Genomic DNA, 21091 nt, shown 5'->3' on the forward strand with positions numbered 1-21091 from the left:
TAGAAAGTTTTACTTAGAAATTAGGGGATCTGATGGATAACATTGATAATATATAGCTATGCAACAATTATATCCCATTTCCATTTTTTGAACAAGTTTGCACATTTATTAACTTTAAATTCTATCTTGTTTCTAAGAAAATAATCTTTTAAGTATATATTAACTACTCATTGCCTCTTGATCACTTAGAAAAATCGCAACATAATATATTTGGAAAACTCTGAGAATATGTGTTTTAAAAAGTTGGAGGGGCCTCTAATCATCTCTGGGACTTCATTTAAATTAAAATACTTTTATTTATTTATTTATTTATTTAAATTTATTTATTTGACAGACAAAGATCACAAGTAGGCAGAGAGGCAGGCAGAGTGAGAGGAGGAAGCAGGGTCCCTGCCAAGCAGGGAGCCCGATGTGGGGCTCGATCCCAGGACCCTGGGACCATGACCCGAGCCGAAGGCAGAGGCCTTAACCCACTGAGCCACCCAGGCACCCCTAAATTAAAATACTTTTAATAAACCTTATATTAAACTTAAATTTCACTGCATGTGTGGAAATGTTTACTAAGATAAAAAATGGATGTCTAGACATCAAATTCAAGGGAAAAGGGTTAAAAAAAAAGTGGCAGGAGATTTGCAAATAACTTTACTAGTAAAATATCCATTGATCTAGAGTCTGTCTTCTTTCTTCCCAAAATATTTATGTGAGGATCTGTAATCTACCCTCAAGTATCAGACATATTTTTAATATTCCTACTCTCTTTGAAACACATCTGTGAAAACATTAAAGATGAAGTAATTAAAGAGGTCATTAGGAGAGGGGATTTTTACTTCCTCGTGGCTGTTAAGGGCTCCAAACTCCTTTGCTTAGATTCTTTTATTTCTCTGCCTTTTTTCCCCTCTCTTAAATTGTTGAATTCCATCATCCCTACTGTTATGACATTTTCCCCACTGCTTTTCAACATTCTGACATTTCATATTTCAAGGATGTGATTCTTCCCCTGGAGCATCAATCTCCCCACTGATTGGCAGTGTTGGGTTGGCTTGCTTGGCTGTCTCAGCACTGGATGCCACCACCCCCCTTAGCCTTTGCCTGAAAGATACCCTCAGTCAAAATAAGACAGAGAGTGGTTATAAGTTAAAGTCTGGATAGACAGTTTTTGTTGGGCAATACAAAATGGATTCTTTTACCTGCTGGAACTTTAAAATTGGATCATGTTGGAAAGATAGTATAAAATCTAAATATCATCAGTTCTTAGGGAGGAGCATAATGGAAATGCAGACGTTCAGCATCCTGGCTTGAATTTTAGACTCCATTCTTTAAGGCTGGGCCCATCCTGAAAGACACCATATCTAATGGTTGACAACATGGGCTCTGGTGTGTGAACGTTCAGAAATTTAAATTCAGGTTCCAGGACTAACCCCTTAGGCTCCCTGGGCAAATTATTTTATTTTTGTGAGCTTAGTTTCTTAACTTGTAAAATGGACATGATAATACTTATCTCACAGTATTGTTACAAAGAGGAAAAAAAAAAGATAAGGAATGAGATCATTCATAAGTACGTAAAAAGTAACAGCTATTTTTTTTTTTTAATCATGATAGCAGTTAAGTGAAGGTTGACCTTGATATTAAAGAGATTTAGGACATCAGTAGAAGGAATTAGGGACATTGCTTTTGCAATACAGACTTTATAAATATTTGGGTAGAAATGAATGCCTCTGAAGTATCACAGAACAAAGAACTTGATTTCTAAATTCCATGGATATATATTAAAAATTATATGCACTGATCAATAAAGTGTGAAGGGGCTGATGAAACAGACTGTATTTTTCTGGGACAGTAATTTTGTTCTATGAATTATTTATAAGAAGAATGAAGTAGAAACAAAAGAAATATGAAAGCATAAGGCTTACCTTATCAGTCATAATCTTTCAAACATCAGCAATGAAGTTATAATCATTTGCCACATGCTGGGATATCCACGAACAATGTAACATTGTGTCATGTAAAAAACGTATCATAATATGTAAAAGAAATTAATCCCTGGTGAGTTGCTAAGTGTCTGCTCTGAGTTTTCTCTGTGGATTTTTCTTCTCATAGCAAGGTAAAATTTGAAAATTGGTAAAAATAGACTTTTGGGGAGGGGATCTGTCACACAAGAATACCTTCAACATGTGTTCTTTTTAGCATCTATTACATCATGGGTGATAAATGCCACCACAGAACCACAGACTTCTAAAGGTTATTTTGCTTACAAGGGCACTGAGGCCCAGATAGCTTAAACAAGTCACACAAGGTAACAAAGCTGGCTAGCAGGAATGTCAAAAGGAGAACAAAGACTTTGTGATTATCAGTCCTTTATCCTTTCCACTTTATGCCCTGCCAAATTATAAAGCAACTGTGTCAAGAAGTAACAATAGGAAAAACAAAGTCAAATTTCATTTTATGCTGAATTTCCTATTACATTAAGCAAGTTTTAGTGGTGCTATAAATGCATACCAATTACATGACAATTAGATAGTACCCTGCTGTCTTCTAAATGCTTTATGCATATTAACTTATTTAATTCCTGATGAAGGCATTATGACTACCACTAATTATTACTCTTAGTTTACAGAGGAGGACACTGAGTCATGGCAAGGCTATGACATAATCACATCCTCTAATAATGTATTCTTCCCCTTTTTGATGGAACCTTATATAAGGTCTCAAATGACTGTAGGAAAGAGTAAGTGTATTAAGGTTTATTGTCTTCTTGCGATGAACTGAGAAAACATATATGTCCAGGGTGAACATGTAGAATGGTTACGTATATATGAATGCATCATAAGTTCATAATGAAAATAGAAAAAGGATTCAGTCTCAGAACAAATAACACGAATCGGATTCTGCACTAAAATCTCTTTACCAGTTGTTAGGTCTTATGACTTGAGAAGAGCTCATAAATTCTTGTTTTCTCACCCCACTTCCTTACATTGAGACTGAAGGCCTATTAACTTATGGTTACCTGGTGTTTTGGTCTATTGATCTAGTCTGGGTGCCAGTGAAGCACTGAAGCCCAAAATGGCAGAATTCATATTGAGTTAACAGAGCAAAGTCCACTTCCTCTTAACATCCTTTCCTTGAGGGTTGTTTTTTTTTTTTTTCTTCCAATTTAAGGTAACTTGAGAGATTTCCTCTTTCTTTGACAGAGGCACCTTTGATTTCCACTTAGAGCTTCTGGGACTGGTTGTGTGCCTCTTCACAAGAGGAAAATATCACTTTATAAGAATGTATTCTGGCAGTGGGACCCTGAATTGCTAGGGTAAGCATTAGTTAGTGAAGAGAGGGTAGATGCTTTTTAAATTATTAAAGGAAAATTGGTACATCACATCTCTAACATTTCCAGGGAAGGACTACTGAAGAATTTATCATTTGTAGATTTATTTCCTTACAAAACTTGTCTCCTTTTTAACTCATCTTCATGAAAATTTCAGTGGTTCACTTCCCATAAAAATATCATTTATGCTAGTTATGATGACAGCAAGGAAGGGTTAGAAAGTTACACTGTGGTATAGTGAGCTGCCAGTTCTACATAAAACACCTGTGAGTAAAAACCCAAGACACTCTGTTCTCCTTGTTGTGCACATGCTTTATTTATAAATTTTTAAATTTTTTGCTTTTTTTTTATTGTGTTATGTTAGTCACCATATAGATGTCATTAGTTTTGGATGTAGTGTTCCATGATTCATTGTTTGTGTACAACACCCACTGCTCCATGCAATCCGTGCCCTCCTTAATACCCATCACGGGGCCAACCTATCCCCCACCCTCCTCCCCTCTAAAACCCTCAGTTTGTTTCTTGGAGTCCATAGTCTCTCACGGTCTCCCTCCAACTCCCCCACTTCAAAATTCCCTTCCTTCTCCTAATGCCCTCCATGATATTCCTTATGTTCCACAAGTAAGTGAAACCATATAATTGACTCTCTCTGCTTGATTTATTTCACTCAGCATAATCTCCTCCAGTCCCATCCATGTTGATGTAAAGGTTGGGTATTCATCCTTTCTGATGTGCACATGCTTTAGATGCTTTAAGGGGAGGCACCCCTTTTCGTTAGTAAATATTCAAACTGTTGGGATGATTTCACCCATTCCCAGACTGCACTGAATTTGCAGAAAAACATTTCAAGATTTCAAATGCTTTGCAGTTTTCTGGGCCCAAATCTCCATCAACTGTAATGAAGTCATTTCCCTGAACACTGACCAGATTCTGCTTGAATTTAATTTGAGGAGGCATTTCATTTGGGGATGAATTTTATAATTATTTTAACACTACCAGCAGAAATCCAGGAAGGGGCTGTTGAAAGACCTACAAAGATCTTTCTGCCTCTAATACAAAGTAGCGATGACTTTAAAAGCAGAACACATAGCAAAATGACAGGGAGCTCCTGTACGTTGGAATGCATGGGTGAAAGACTGAAGAGTGCCCAAGACAAAACATCAGACCAGCAAATGCAGGAATGTTATGAGCAAGAGCTGTAGGGTGCATTTTCCCCTCGTTCATTATCTCACGGAAAGTTCCTAATGCTGATTTCAAACTTACAATGAGAAAAATGACAACGGGAATGTAAGTTCCATCTAAGAAATATAAAATCAAATGCTCAGAAATTAATAGTTTTGCTACTAGTGAGTCATGCAAAGCCCTCTGGGAAGGCAGGAATAGGGACTATAGATTACCAAAACAAAACCATCACTGTGTGTGATCGAAAATGAGACCATGTTCCAGAAACTCCTTTCATCCCAATTCTGTGCTCCAATGTTATTGCACTTCTTCCATCATAAAGCAAAATTTGCCATCTGAATTTACTTTTGAAAAATCTAAGTGTCTTTGCAAAGGCCAGGGGAAAGTTCTCACAGAATTCATCATACTGTATATAGGTAAGAAACTGTCCTGACTACCTAAAAGAAATTCGAAGACATGTCAAGGTTCTGTGGGGTGGTGGCATGGGTCTTCACAGCAGGAGCCCTTCCACTGCTCCCCACTGGTCTTAGGTATCAGGTCCAGACTTCTGATGGGCCTGGAGTGCCCTTGGTTCTCAATTTACTTCTCTGTTCTCAGCTCTTGCCACTCTGAGCATATTGAGTAATTTCCTAAAATCTCTCTGTTTTTTCCCCCCTACTTTTGGGCTTTTGTAAATTTTGTTTCATGAACATGCCTCGCCTCATTTTCTTAATCTTGCTCAGATTTCCATGAAGGTGTCACTTCCTCTGGCTAGAATTCTCTGAAGCATCTCTACTTACACATCGTGATAGCATCCTGTCAACCTCCATCATATTCTTGCTATACTTGCCATTTTCTTATCTGTCTTCGCTAGGGACAGAATGTTTGCATCCCCCCAAAATTCTTACTATGAAATCTATTCTCCCAATGTGATGGTGGTATTTGGAGGTAGGGTCTTTATGAGCTGATTAGGTCAGGAGGGTGGAACCCTCATGAATGAAATCAGTGCCCACACAAAAGCCACAGAGAGTTCCCTTATTCTTCCTGCCAGGTGAGCACACAGCAGTGTAAGACAGCTGGCAATGAACCAGGAACCTGGTTCTCACCAGACTCTGAATATACTATCAGCTTGAGTTTAGACTCCTCAGTCTCCATAACTGGGATAAATAAACTTCTGTTGTTTATAACCACCCACTTCATGGCCTTTTTGCTACAGCAACCTGAACAGACCAAGATAGTCTTCCTCTGCCAGCTGTGAATCCTAGGCATGCAATGGACTTCCTCACCACTGGATTCACAGAACCTAGCTAAGCACCTGCTTCATTGTAGTGCTCACTAAATACTTATTAAATAGATTGGTACCCTATTGCACAGAAACCTAGAAACTAATTTCTGTTCTATCAATGTCTGAAAATCCATGGCTAAGGAGGGGGCATTTTTTTTTTTTTTCTTAAATCTGGTTGAACATGTGGTGCAGGTGGAAAACAAAAAACTGTTCATGGTGTGATTAGTCCCTTACTAGAACTAACTGGAAGCAATCAGCTAATAAATATTGTGAGTTACTGAATAATATAAGGCAACCTTCATTTTCTGCCTATTTGTCTAACCCACTCCATCTTGGAGGTTTAGTTTCTATGACATCTCTCCACTAGGAGGCCTGCCTTGACTTCTCTAACAGCTTGGTTATCCACTTATCTCTCCCCTCTTCGGATCTATGCTGGGAGAGGTATTTAAAATAAAGATCCATAAAGAGCGATCAGGGTCAATCTACCAAACATCAGTGGTTTGAACTGATGGCTTTGCAGGGAAGCACTTCACTTGCTAAGTTCATCTTGCTCCATCACGATATGGTCCTCCACATTTGTAGGTAACTTGGTCTGCTCAGGATTCTGAAATTGATCAGTATTGGGAAATAGTCTTACTGGTAAGGGATTAAAGTTTACAAATCAGAAAATTTGCACATTAATTTATAATGAGAAAGAAAAGCACTAAGGGGGCCGACTTTGATGTTAGTCCAAGCAGCATTTTCTCCTCTAGACATGCAAATTGCAAAGTTTGCTGGGTGAGGCCTGGAATCAGAACAAGGCAATCACACAAATACTGAATGGCATCAGGGTTTGATATTCTCCTTTTACAGTAGAGCTATAAATATGTTGGTGATAAAAGGCTGTAACATCTTTGAGATACTGAAAAGGATACTAATAAAATTATACCCGGACAATAAGTGCCAAGACTGTCCAAGGCAAATCAGAACATATGGTCACCAGAGATATTAAATGCCGGGAAGAAGGTGGGACCCACTCTTTTCTGAAAAATGTTGGAATGGCTATATGGACAATACTAATAGTTGCTCACTTTTCTATGCTTCCATGGCTCACCAACCCATCTTCCTCTCAGGAGATGTAGTAGGCAGATTTCTAAGATGACCTACAAGATTTGGTGCACACTCCCTGGGATATAGACTAATCCTTTCATGGGGCTATACTGGAAAGTCACTCCCCTGATTAGGTTATGTTTATGGGCTAGTTGTTCCTGTGATTATATTCCTCTACATAAAACTGCTTTATAATAAATTGGAGGTAGTTTTCCCTCCTGGCCTTAAAGAAATAAGCTGCCTCGGGACGCCTGGGTGGCTCAGTTGGTTAAGCGGCTGCCTTCGGCTCAGGTCATGATCCCAGCGTCCTGGGATCGAGTCCCACATCGGGCTCCTTGCTCAGCGGGGAGCCTGCTTCTCCCTCTGCCTCTGCCTGCCACTCTGTCTGCCTGTGCTCGCTCGCTCTCTCTCCCTCTCTCTCTCTCTGACAAATAAATAAAATATTAAAAAAAAAAAAAAAAGAAATAAGCTGCCTCACTGTGAATGGGGCAGGGAAGGCAGGTTTCCAGGAACGAAGGGGCTCAGCTGCTATGACTATGGGAACTGAATTCTGCTGACAACCAGTGAGCTGAGGACCCCATTTCTGAAATGTGATCACAGCCCTGGCTAAAGTCCTGATTGAAGACTGTGAGACCCTAAAAAGAGAATCTAGCTAAGCTGTGCCCAGACTCCTGACTCAAGGAAAGGGTAAAGTAATAGACTGGTTTTGTCTTAAGCCATTGAGTTGGTGGCAAACTGTTATTTAGTAACAGAAAACTAACACAGAGGGCTTTAGCTATTAGTTCCCAATTTAGGTAACAGTCAATACTTGCTAGAGGAGGCAGTTTTATCCTTGAGAGTTTTATCCTAGGGGGAGTTTTATCCTTGAGAGCAAAGACAAGGTTTATTCTTACCTTGCACATGCCCTAAGTACCTATGATAATGCTGGGTCAGTAAGGAATCTTCTAAGAGTGACCAACAAACAAGCACATAAATGGTTAATTTACCTTGAATTATTTTTTCCTTTAATTTTCTCTACCTCATAAGAGAGGATAGACGTCTGTTAAAAATATTATGTGTCCAGCTCTCTTGCTCAGAATTTGCCTGCTGCTCTAATACATGTCCACAGGCCCTGCCTGGTCCATCCCTGCTTCCTCCACCAACCTGTTTCACCACCGTGACATCTCTTCCTCCTCTTGTTCCAACTGCAATGCACTTTATTCCAATGATAAGGTTTATTTTTCTGAGTAGGCAGAGTAATATTATTCATGTGCTATACCTTTTGTGAGAAATTAAATGACATCATACATTCAAAGAAAAGAGGGCAACGCCTAACGTTTAAAAGGAAACCATAAATGCTAGCTCTTAATAAGGCCTTTGCATATGTTGTTCCTTCTATCTGTAATGCTTCTGAAATTCAATGTTCTTGCTGCTCTCCCTCTTTGCCGAGCTAAGCAGGTGACTTGACTTCAAGTCTCAGTTGAAATATTAGTTATTTTGGAAGCCTTTCCTGACACCACTCATTGCTGTCCTTAGATTAGGCCTCCCCGTTATACAATGTCACAGTTCACTAGACTTTTCTTTCATAGCATTTGTTATAATGCCAAATAAAAAGTCATTTATATGATTAGTTGTGCAATGTCTGCTTCTTCCACTAGACCACAAGGTTCATAAGGTCAAAGACCCTATCTGTCTTACTCACTGTTGTTTTCCTCACTCTGGTACACAGTCTGGCACATAAGACGTGTTCAAAAATATTTGAGAAACGATAAAGGAATTAATGAGTAAAGGAATGATTACAGGAAAATAACTCATTGGGGGAAAAAGCATCAATGAAATGGCTCCTCAAGTTTCTTGCTACAACCCTAGGGCGAACCAAAAATGAAGAAAACCAGCCAATGAATTAGAAGGAAACATATGCTTTCGAATGAGGTGAAATTAATTTTGTCAAAGGCATCCAATTAAAACCTTCAACGTATCACATTACAGAAGAACTGAGAGTCACTCTAGTTGAATTATAGCCATTGGTTCAGATATGGCTGAAAAAAGACCCATGCTGGCAGTTTCTCTCTCTCCATCCCTTATGTGTTATTAGGCTACAATAAACAAACTCCCAAATTTCAGAGGTACAATGAATGTTTACTTTGTGTTGTAATAATCTAATGTGGGTGTTTCAGTTAAACACACTCTTGTCGGCAGGGACCCCAGTCTCATCTCATTTGGTGCTTTTGCCATCTTTCCCCAGAAGGGGAAAGGACAAGGGGGACCATGAATGAGAGGTTTTTATGAACTAAGCAGGAAATGGGGCACCTCAATCCTGCTCTCATTCTATCATGGCAGCAACTTCAACTCAGTGCTACCTCATTTGGCAGGAGGCTGGAAATGATGTCTAGCTGCATGCATCCCCAGGAAGAAGAGGAAGTTGATGTGGGTGAGAGCTAGGCAGTTGGCTATGTAAAATTAAGTGTTCCCTCGTTCCTCTATCACACCAAAGTTGAGGAGGTCTGTACAACTGCAAATGGACAGGGCTTTTTGTTTTTTTTTTTAAACCAAGACTTGTCTGTGACCTTCAATGATGTAAAAGACATAGGCATTATGTTGAGTCAAAATGACCCCAAATGCTGCAAATTAGCCACAGTAACAGCAACCCTGAGTAAGTCAAGTATCAACCTTTCTAGTACATAAAAACAGTACTAAATTAGGCTTCTCCCCTCTCTATTTTTAACAGAATATTTGGGAATTTGATTATTACAGCCCAGTTATTTCTAAAAATGAGTAACACTTCCACAGGGCCCTGCTAAAATGCACAGAGGCATTTTAATTGCCTATGAATATTCAAAACCTCATTATTGTTGCAGTTTATAATTATCAAATTCCCTTGACAAAAATGTGCAGCACACAATAAAAAAAAGGCAATCCATTTAAAAGTGTTGACATCCATGTTCAACCATTTCCTTTAGTTCTTGGCTACTGTGTCTGCATCATTGCAATTCATGTTGGGGAGCTACTAAGACTGCGTGCATTCTTCCTCCACAAAGTGCAGTGTCTTGATGGTGTACACTCCCTCCTTAGAGCACACGCTATTTGACAGAAGACATGACATGCATAGAACTGACATAAAACTCAAACTGAAGCTTGGGATGGAGATAAAGATTTGTCTGCAACAGAAAGTAACACCAGAAGCTGAGAATATCTTCTCTGGTTTTGGAAGAACCATTGTGATAAAGTGACAATGAAAACAAATGTGTAACTCCAAGCCTTGGAATATCAAGAAGAATTCCACTGAAAATTACTGCTTTTCAAATAAGTAGGCAGACATCTTTATTTGATCATCAAAACAGATCTGGAAGAAAGTAAAAAAAAAGTTCTCCAAGTCATCCCCCAGTATGAGACAGGTTTTACTTAGATATCTGTAGGTCAATTTATAGATACTTATGGAATTCCTCCATGTGCCAGGAACTCTGCCAATAGGAGACACATTGATTAAGAAAATAAAAGTACCATCCTTTAGTAGCTCAGAACCCATCCATCCTTATTTTTCTCTTTTTAATAATATTTTATTTATTTATTTGACAGAGAGAGAGACAGCACAGGCAGAAGGAGTGGCAGGCAGGGGGAGAGGGAGAAGTAAACCACCCCCCCAAAGCAGAGAGTCCTAAACTGGGCTCAATCGCAAGAACCCAAGATCATGACCTGAGCCAAAGGCAGATGCTTAACTGACTGAGCCATTCAGGTGCCCCATCCTTATTTTCATATCCATGTCTTACCAATCTCCACTTTTTCTTTCCTTTCTTTCACCTTCTTAATTTCCTTTCCTTCCTGGAAAAGCATAATCATTAAGCAAACATTAACTGTATATTCAGTATGTGCCAGGGAATGTACTAGATGATGGTATTAAGTTGTTCATGGTACATTCAGGCAGACACGTATAACACAACATGGAAGCTCAATGATATAGCTGAGAAAAATGTGTTTTAGTTCAGGACCTTACTCAACCTAGTGCATCAGGAAAGCCACGTCTGAGAAGCGGACACCTGATTTAAATAATAATCAATTTAAGTTAGTTAGCCTAGCAGTAACAGGTTCAGGAGAGCTGGTCCAGAATTCTGGGTAAAGGTAAAGCAGAAAAAAGGCAGAAAGAGCAGGCATTGGAATGGAGCTACAAGTTTAGGTTCCCTGCTACAACATGAAGGCTGAAGGTGGAACACAATCCAGACCATTTGGAACAGTGGAGAAGAATTAGATCTTTGATGAAAAAGAGGGGAGGGATATTTGCAAGATAAATGGTCCATGTCCATGTGAGCAATTACTGAGAACTCTTAAGCTCAGCACTCCTGACAGATTCAGTACACCAAAATAAAAAGGGTTCTAACACCATGCTTCTCCAGAGAAACAGGGAAAGATACGGAGATAACAGTAGGCTTGTCTGAAGTTTTTTCTAAAATACACAAGAGTGTATCCTCACTTCTCTCTTAACACCATAAATCTGGAGATTTTGATCCATCCTTGAATTGAGAATGGGAAGTAGATGGAGCTTAGCCATATTCACTTCATTATTTTGTTCTCCCTCCTCTGCCCCATCACCATTCAAAACCAATGTCATAGAGAATTTGAAAAAGTATGCATGATTGAGTTCATAAATATACAATAAAATACTTCAAAAGAGATAATACATAAATGTTTTTTATACATCCAAGGAATATTTAGAAATACTAAGCATATTCTAAGCCACAAAGGAACTCTCAGTAAATTCCCCCCAAATATGAATTATACTGAAGTATACATTGTGGTGATTGCAATAGCACTAAAAACTAATAACAAGGTTTTAACCACTTGCCAATTACTCAGACTGAGGAAAAGTACAATGATTATTTAAGCCCTACATTTGATGAAAAAAAAGCTGACACAACTAGAAGCTATTTGGAAAGTTAAAAATAGAAGGCATGGCACAACATGTTAAGGCACATTGAATACTGTCAATTGTTTTCTTAGAAGCAGATTCACGACATTTGCATAAATATATATATGCTATGAGAAGTAGTTGTGAAGATTTTCAGACCTGTTCATGGATTTCTGCTGAGGAGTAGCATTGATTCCTGCCCTACAGTCTCAGGATAAAGTTGAAAAATCCTGACATTTCATGGAGAAAGTTGAAAGGAAGTTGAACTTGGTGAAATGACTTAAAATATGTCAGGATATAATTATTATCTTTAATACATAATGAGCTCTTGTAAGTGTATAGAAAAGGGCAAATTACAATGGAAAAAGGGCAAATGACTTTAACAGGTGATTTAAGAAACAAGAAATACACAAAGCTGGAAACCCTATTAAAAAACCTCTGGTTTAGGGGTGCATGGGCAGTTCAGCCTGTTGAGTGTCTGATTCTTAATTCTGGCTTGGGTTGTGATCTCTGGGTTGTGGGATCGAGCCCCATGTCAGGTTCCATGCTCAGCTAGAAGCCCACTTGCAGTTCTCTCCCTCCAATTCCTTCTCCCCTCACTTGCGTGCTCTCTCTATCTCTAAAATAGACAGATAGAATCTTTACCCCCTCAATTTTATCAGCAAACAAAAAGGATGAAAGTTATAAGATGCCATTTGTTGCCCATAAGAATCTGAGCTATTCCTTATTAAACATTTAATCTGTGGGAAGGTATAGTTCAAAATTCTTGACACGAATTAACATAATTAATACAACAATATTATAAGAATGGGTATTATTATTGTTTCGTAAGTGATAAAATTGGAATATGAAAAAGCTATATATTTATCGTTGTTGGTAGATTTTTTGAATCAGACTGACAAATATTTAACATAGAGCTGAACTCAGTGTCAGAGTTGCTACAGCAACTTGAGTTCAAATTCGTCCAATTTTCTTGGAATGCAATTTGAGTGTATAAAAGAAAAGTTTTTGTTAAAGATTTATTTAAGAGAGAGAGAGAGATAAAACGTGTGAATGGGGGGAAGAGTAGGAGGAGAGGTAGAGAGAGAGAAAATCTCAAGTAAACTCCCTGCTTAGGCGGGACCCCCCTATTTGGGGATCAATTCCATGACCATGAGATCATAAACTGAGCCAAAATCAAGAGTTGGATGCTTAACTGACTCAGTCGTGCATAAAAGGAAAATTTTAAAATCTGTAAAATCTTCAAAATAGCCCACCTCTATGAATTTGTCCTAAAATGTTTTACCTTTATGAATTTGTGCTGAAGGGAAAAAAAAAATCAGAGATTAGTGATGTTCAACGTTGCTTGCTGGAAAGCTATGAATGGGAGTACAATTTCATAACCAAATATTTAATGAAAGTGGTTTAGGTACAGACAGTATGGAACAGCCAGAAAGGGAAATTCTAAACAGTAATTTAAGATAATCCTCACAAAGAATATATAATAAGATAGGGAGCTGGCCATGATATAATGAAGTAAATAAAAACAGAATTCAAATTTTAAATACTATAAATCTAAGTTTTTTATTTTTAGCAATCTTATAACTATACATATACATTCACATACACATAAACACACACACACACAGACACCCATACAATAAATGTAATGGAAAATAAATCAAAATTTTACAGAGATAATCATTTAGCCACTAGAAAGCAGGTTTTAATTTTCTCTTTTTCTGTATAACTTTGACAATGAGAGTATTAAATTTTTTAAATTACAAACAGGGAGAGTGATTTGTAATGTGTGTATTTCCTGAGTCTTCGGTTTTGAAGCAGGTAGAGTCAGGCAGAGTCAACACTGGCACAAACTGACAGCTGTTATCGAACGTAGGGTCCCACTTAAGTTAATGAGTAAATATCCTTCACAGCAGATGTGTAAACAGGACCTTGATTAATGATCCACTAGCAGTTCTTCTCTGCTACACATATTAACCTCTGTTTGTTTTTTAATTGTGACATATCCTAATGAGAAAAGGCTATTAAGTTTATCAGTTCTGATCAAATCCTGAAGTTAAGATTTCAAAACTTTTCTAACACTGTTTTCCTGCCATTAAGAATTGTCTGGCATAAGGATGACATGGAGTGTCTTGTCACCACCAATGCCTCCCAGCCATTTGTTTGCCATCAGCTCTCCTGGAAAGACCCCAGGCAGGTCTGCTTAGAGCACATTTCCTATCCTGCTAGGATAGGGATAAAGACAACAAGGCACACAGGGCAGGGAATTGTTCATCCAGGTCTTCTTCTTCTTCTTCCTTACCCCACCCACTCCCCTGAGCCCTGACTCCATGTGTCTCTATGTCCTGTTCTCTCCATAGTTACCTACTCAATTCTTTCACCAGACCTCTGAACTGGGCCACGGTACTGTCCTCCAGACTCCTCGGGTAACAGCACAAATGGCTCCCCCAGAACTGCATATTGCAGAAACTGCAAACCTCCTTCTTTACTCTTGCTTGATATCACATTGCATTGTGATGTTCAAGTCCGACACCAAAATCAAGCTTCCTAGGATTACCCACCGCTAGTTTCATGTCTAAGTGAGCGATTCTCAACCTTGGCTGTACATTGTGATAACCTAGGGAGTGCTAAAAACTCCCAGCACCCAGCATGCACCAAACAATTAAATCAGAGTCTTTGAAGGTATGTCCCAAGTATAGCATTTTGTAAAGTTCCCCAGGTAATGCCAATGTGAAGCCAAGGTTGAGAACCACTGCTCTAAGTTTGGACTTCTCAAAATGACAACAATCTTAATACTTTCTTTTGAGACCTTTTTTTCCCATTCTACTTCCTCAGGGCCAGTCTGAGCGTCCTCAGCAGTATCAGGGACACACATCAACTGAAATTAAAAGTTGTTGCAACTGCAGGCAACCCAAGGGCAATTCACACAAGTTAGGGAGATAATGAACCATCTCCCATTCTAGTCTTCTTTTCAGGTAGCATAAATGGTGACATAGAAAAGATGAGTGACAAGTAGCATCCGTGAGTTGTTGACTTCCTTTCACTGGTTTTTCATGGTAGCATCAGAAGAAAGGACAGATATGCTCAACATTTTTGTCGAACAAAAGTTTTATTAAAGTCCCTTCACTCCCTCACCCCAAGCCCTTCCACAGCAGGTCTTGCTCAAGTCACCTATTATGGGCAATCTAATCCCAAACTCCTTTAAATGTGCTCCAAGTGTGGGGATGCCTGGTGGCTCAGTCAGTTAAGTGTCTGACTCTTGATTTCAGCTCACGTTGCAGTTGTGATTTCAGGGTGGTGAGATCGAGCCACTCATCAGGCTCCACACTCGGTGTGGAGTCTACTTGAAATTCCCTCCCTCTCTTCCTCTGCCCTTCTCCACACTCATGCACACATGTACTCGTGTATCTCACTCTCTCCTTTCCTCTCTAGAAAATTAATTAATTAATTGATTGATTGATTGATTAAATTTGCTCCAAGTGAATCTCACAGGAATGCTGTTTCACCCATTACTGGCAATAATTTTCTTTGTGGTTTTTTTTTCATCTTGCTGAATGTTTCATGACCTCATGTCACTGATTTAACTCATGTTTCTATTAAGTAAACATTAACTCAAAGTATCTTTATATATGTATATGTGTATCTACATAATTTCACTTTTGATTTAAAAAAATCTTTTTTCATTTATATAATATGCTTGTAGGTAATTCTTAAGTTAGAAATCCTCTTTTCTAGTAAGACCCATTTCCCTCCTGAGCAATATCACCTATTGTGTACTTCAGTTGGTCATGCAGATGGAAAGAGAAGACCTGAACGCTCAGAGAGCAGCTCCTGGCAAAGGTAAATGCTCTAAAATATATGCACAATCACTAAAGGAGGGAACAGACTGGGCACTGACTCTCAGCTAAACCTGCCTTTAAAAAAAAAAAAAAAAAGTATGATTCTATACACTCAGCAAATGGATAGTTACTTTATATAGCCGTTCCCAAAAATTTAAATGCTATGCAATTCCTCAAAAATAAAATGCCTTTGAATTGGAATAGTATTCCTTTCATAACCCGAACCCTTTCATTAGTTATTTTTCAACAATACTCTTTTATTTCTTCGTTTAAATTAAGCAAAGTTATTTTAAGAATCAAATGAAAGGAAAGTAATTATGACTATACTTCTGTTTGTATTTATAAAAATGGATGTATTTTGAAAATAAGCTTGGCAAATGTATGCAGAACCTAAATTAACTTGGGGAAAGTTGAATAAAATAAATTAGGCTGAAAGCTTAAAAGAAATTATTGCACTATGCTTGGTCTACCTTACTCCTCCCTGTTTGGTTTTCATGGGGACTGAATGGTAAGGGAGAATTTAGAAAACATTAGTTGTAGCATAAAGAGCAGCCAAAGTGAGGGGAACTAAGGAGATTAGAAGGAATGGAGAAGAAGAGGTACAGAAAGAGACTGGAAAAGACTGGTAGAGCTGGGTATCACAATTTCCAGGACTCCATTCTCCTCCTTTCTTAGTCATGGCCCCTAGGATTCTGGGCACTATAAATTGAGAAGCAGATGGTTGAGATAACATGAGATTTTATGGATGTACAATAATTACACCCTGAGAATCTGTAAAAGCTCATCCCATCCTATCTCAGTCTCAGGAAGAAGGGCTTCCATGAAGGTTTTTTAAGTTCTAATATTATAATAATTCCCTGCCCAGAAATCCTTCATCTTCAAACCTTATAGCACAGGTACTAGCCTCCTTATTAGGGACCATGTTGGAGAAGAAGTAACCCTTAGAGGAGAGACAACTCGAGCTTCCCCTGAAATCTTCTCTCCTGAGCAGTCCTATTGTGGCTTTGATACACAAAATGGCTCATCAACACCCACTTTGACAAACACATTTCCTTCTTTCTTCTTCTTCTCCTTCTTTTTCTTCTTCTTCTTCTTCTTCTTCTTCTTCTTCTTCTTCTTCTTCTTCTTCTTCTAGAGGTAGAGAGAGAGAAAGAGAGAGAGAGAGAGACATGGAGGGAGGGGCAGAGAGGAAATCTTAAGTAAGCTCCATGCTCAGCATGGAGTCAGATGCAGAGCTTGATCTCAGGCCCCTGAGATCATGACCTGAGCTGAAATCAAGAGTCAGACACATAAGCGACTGAGCCACCCAGGTACCCCACACACTCACATTTCTACGGTTTATATTTTATATGTCAGAAGACATGAAGCACAAATTATTCCCTTTTACCACTAAGACACTTGTTTATGGAGTGATTTAACTGAGACCAATGTCTGCAGGAATGTTTGTTTAAAGCAGATGTTTTAAATTACGATTGATTAACAAATACTTATATAGTACCTAAGTACCAGGTACTGTTCTAACTTTTACAAATATTAAATATACATACAATCCTCTTATTAATTCTCGGTAGTGGGCAATTTGATTATCAAACCAATATTTAAAACGGGGAGACCTGAAGTGGAGATAATCTAGGTAGATTTGCCCAGTGGGCTAGCAGAGACGGATCCGAGATCAGATACAGAGAGCACAACCAAAGAGAACAGACTCCCAGGTACTCTAACTCAGGGAGGAAGCAAAACCATTCTAACCAGTGCATGGGCATGTAAAACCCAGCTGCGCCAGACACTTCTGGCTGGGACTGGCAGACAGGTAATAGATTTAAAGTTTTCTGTTAGATTTCACTTACAATTTAACATTTGAAGTAGATGTTCTTATCATTATCGGTAATATATATGCTAACACCAATCAGCACTTTGAATAAAACTGCTGGAAATGAGATTTTTGAAAAGAAATACAAGTATTAACAACTTTTATTAGGGGGCGCCTAGGTGGCTCAGATGGTTAAGCATCTGCCTTAGGCTCAGGTCCTGATCCCGAGTTCCTGGAATCGAGCCTGGCATCAGGCTCCCTGCTCAGGGAGGAGCCTGTTTCTCCTTCTCCCTCTACCCCTGCTTGTGTTCTCTGTCAAATAAATAAATAAATAAAATCTTTAAAAACAAACAAACAAAAAAAGCCAACTCTTATTAGAATACATGTTCCTGGATCCTGAACTATAGACCCTAACTTTTTAAATCTCAGTTTTAGGCTAAGATTAAGAAAGGACCTACCATGTGCTAGGTACTTGTCAAACTTATTTAACTCTGATAACTTACTTGATTTCTCCTGACAAATTCTACTAGGTAAGTATAATTACTACTCCCATTTTACAGATGAGGAAACCAAAGAGTAGAAAAGTTAAATAACTCATAGCTAAGTAGTACTTTAGTGCTTACTCACTTATGTACCCATTTGAGACATGAATGATGAGTAAAACACTTAGAGGCAGATGATTTTCTACTATACACTGATTTTCTAAGTCCCTGATTTTGTAACTCTCTTTAGTCTTCACATTAACACAGTTCGGAAATTCTCAGTATGATTTAAGTAATGCGGTTTTTATTTTGTTGTGTTGTGTTTTGTAGGGAAGCAGATGAATTAAAAGAAAGCAAAATGTTCAAGTGTATCACTTTCTTGTTGACTGGCCTGAGAAAGACACCACTGGTTTTGAATATGTCATCCTGAATCATAGCAAGATTTTTAATACAATCTAGAAAAATAACAACCTGCAAGTATTCCAAAGACTTCCCCATTTCTTGACTTTTTACTCTTTGGAGGTGAGCATGCACTTTTATTGTGAGAAGACCAGTGCTCTTGAACTTCCTTGAACTCATAGACAACTTAGAGATCAAAGTTCAAGAGACTTTTCTTTGTCCTTTTTTATTCTGTTACAGGAAACACATGTAGATGAGAACTTGTCAATTAGTAAGACTGCAAAACATTTAGGGTCCATAATGGGAATGGTTTCATTTCAATCTACAGCTAATGAAGCCAACATCAAATCAGCTCTGCTATTTTTTAAATTATTCATTATTTCAATACATTTTTAAGAACCTAATGTGTGAAAAAAACAAAAACACAAAAGGCTACCCTTACTCTCTGGGAACTTAGAAATAGCTATAACTCAGTCCCTGGTTTAAAGATGTTTGATCAACAGAGCTGCTCTAAATCAATTAGCTGAGAACAAAAGAAAATCAGTTAAGGCCATTTTGCAAATGTGAGTCACTTAGACTCACTCTTTGAAAAGCTCTGGCAGAGACTGGAAAAAAGGGTGGTGGTAGTTTAAAGGGGACAGATGTAAAATTAAGCATTTGATTAAAATTATAATGTGTGATGAAACAGAAGTACTGGGTCCTACACGGGCTTATTTGCAGGAGACCTGGTATAGTGGGGGATGGGCAATAATTAGAAAAATCTTCCCTAAAGATGAGACGTGAAACAGATGATGGGAAAAATGTAATATGAAGGGTGTACAGTGTATGTGTCTGTGTATTGTGGAGAGAGAAAAAGAGAGAAAGGGAGAGGAAGGGAAGAGGAGAGGAAGAGAGAAGGAATGGGAGAGGGTGGGAGACGTAAGAGAAAGAGTTTTTTCAGGCAGGCAGTGGTGGGAACACCAGGTAAAAAGGAAGCAAGGTATGCAGCAGATCCTATCACTTTAAAGACTGAAACAGCCTCAGATCAGTTCAGTGAGTAAATAGGAGCTTATATTCCTGCGTACTTTGTGAGCTATTCTGAATGGTGTTCCTAAAATAGGAGATGATGATGCATGGCTTGGACTAGGGGTACTGGGCATGGACATGGAAAGATGTGAGTGAATTTAAAACATTTTTGGACTTGGAATCCATTTGGTGCTTTGATCAACACTTTAAACATGTTGGGACACACTGGTGGCTCAGTTAGTTATGCATCCGACTCTTGATTTTGGCTCAGGTCATGATCTCAGCATGGTGATATCTAGCCCTGCATCAGGCTCTGCATTGGGCGTAGAGCCTGCTTGAGATTCTCTCTCTCCCTCTCCCTCTGCACCCCCTGCAAACCTCACTCTCTCTCAGATAGATAGATAGATAGGTAGATAGGTAAGAATGCACATGTTAATACTAAACAAGTCAAATTGGTCATATTTCTTGTAAGGTGCTATTCAGGAGTATGTCCAGACATTTGTAAAGGGGATTTCAGTTTACTAACAGCTTTCATAACAAGAGCAATAAGCAATTAAATTCTCTGAATTGAGTGCTCACTCTGTGTTAGAGGTGGGGATTCTCAGGCTTGAAGAGGTCAAGTGGTAAGAATGGGTGTTCTAAATTTCTACAACTATTTCGTTAAGAAAGTTATTTTACAGATGGGGAATCTTTGGGGGGTAAGGGAGCTAAGTGATTTCCAAAGGCCATATTATTTGGTGGCTAATGAGCATCTCCTAATTTGAGATCAGTTTTCCCCTAACACTGCAACTGTCTCTAGCCAGGTGTGAAATCTCTTCTGAAAACGTTGAGATAGCTCTCTAAACCCTTTATTTTTTTTTTTTTTTTAACAGATCATCAAGATGGCACTTTATTAAACCTCCTTTTATCAAATTGATTGTCACTGGCCCAGGACTCAGATCACTGCGGGTGCATAGCCTAATGAGAGGTACAGTGCCCACCGTCACAGAACAAGGGGACACCTGAAATGACAGGCCTGGAACCTGGCTCGAGCTCTCTGAAGGTGAGGCTCCTTCTGGAATCTGGCCCCCTAGCCCACTCACCAGAGGCTTTTTGCTGAGAGATCAGAATCAGACCCCAGGCCAAGCAGCTGTCACAAAACAGACACTCAGACAATTCTGACATTTTCCACCTTAACTTCTGATGTGTCAGATGGTTCCAAAATATTACTTTGAGCTGTTATAAGAACATTAATTTGACATTTTAATAAAAACACTGTTTCTAAAAAAAAATGTATATACACAGCCCAGGATGTAGGCTCTCAGGTGCAGCCAGCCCCAGGAACCCTCAAGGAGGCTTGGAGACAGAACTGGCTGCCACACAGGGTCCAGATGGACCTCCCTGCTGGCCCTAGAACTCTATCATGTCCCTCTTTCATCACCCAGATGGCCTGAAAAAACCCGAATTGTCTGCATTTAGAATCAAGGTCCCAGTCCAGGATTTCTAGGTTCCACACTTAATATCTAAATCTTTAGGGAGACTCACACTTCGACTAAGTTGTATAAAATGCATGTATACACACTCACACATATATCCAAATATATAGGAACAGGAAATGTCCTCATGTTGAATATTTAACATATGCATATGAGTATGAAACATATATTTGAGTATGAAAAAATATATATGTATGCATGTGACCTCTAAATGTCTTTCACCAAAAGAATGCCTTCTTTCTGAATGGGATCATCTTCTCCAAGTCCACAACTCATGGTGCTATCAAAAACTCAAAACAGAGCTCAGGACTTGATTCCTTGTGCAATTTATGAATACAGAGACCTATTCAC

This window comes from Martes martes (assembly GCF_963455335.1).
Source record: "Martes martes genome assembly, chromosome: 1".
NCBI classification, from domain to species: Eukaryota; Metazoa; Chordata; class Mammalia; order Carnivora; family Mustelidae; genus Martes; species Martes martes.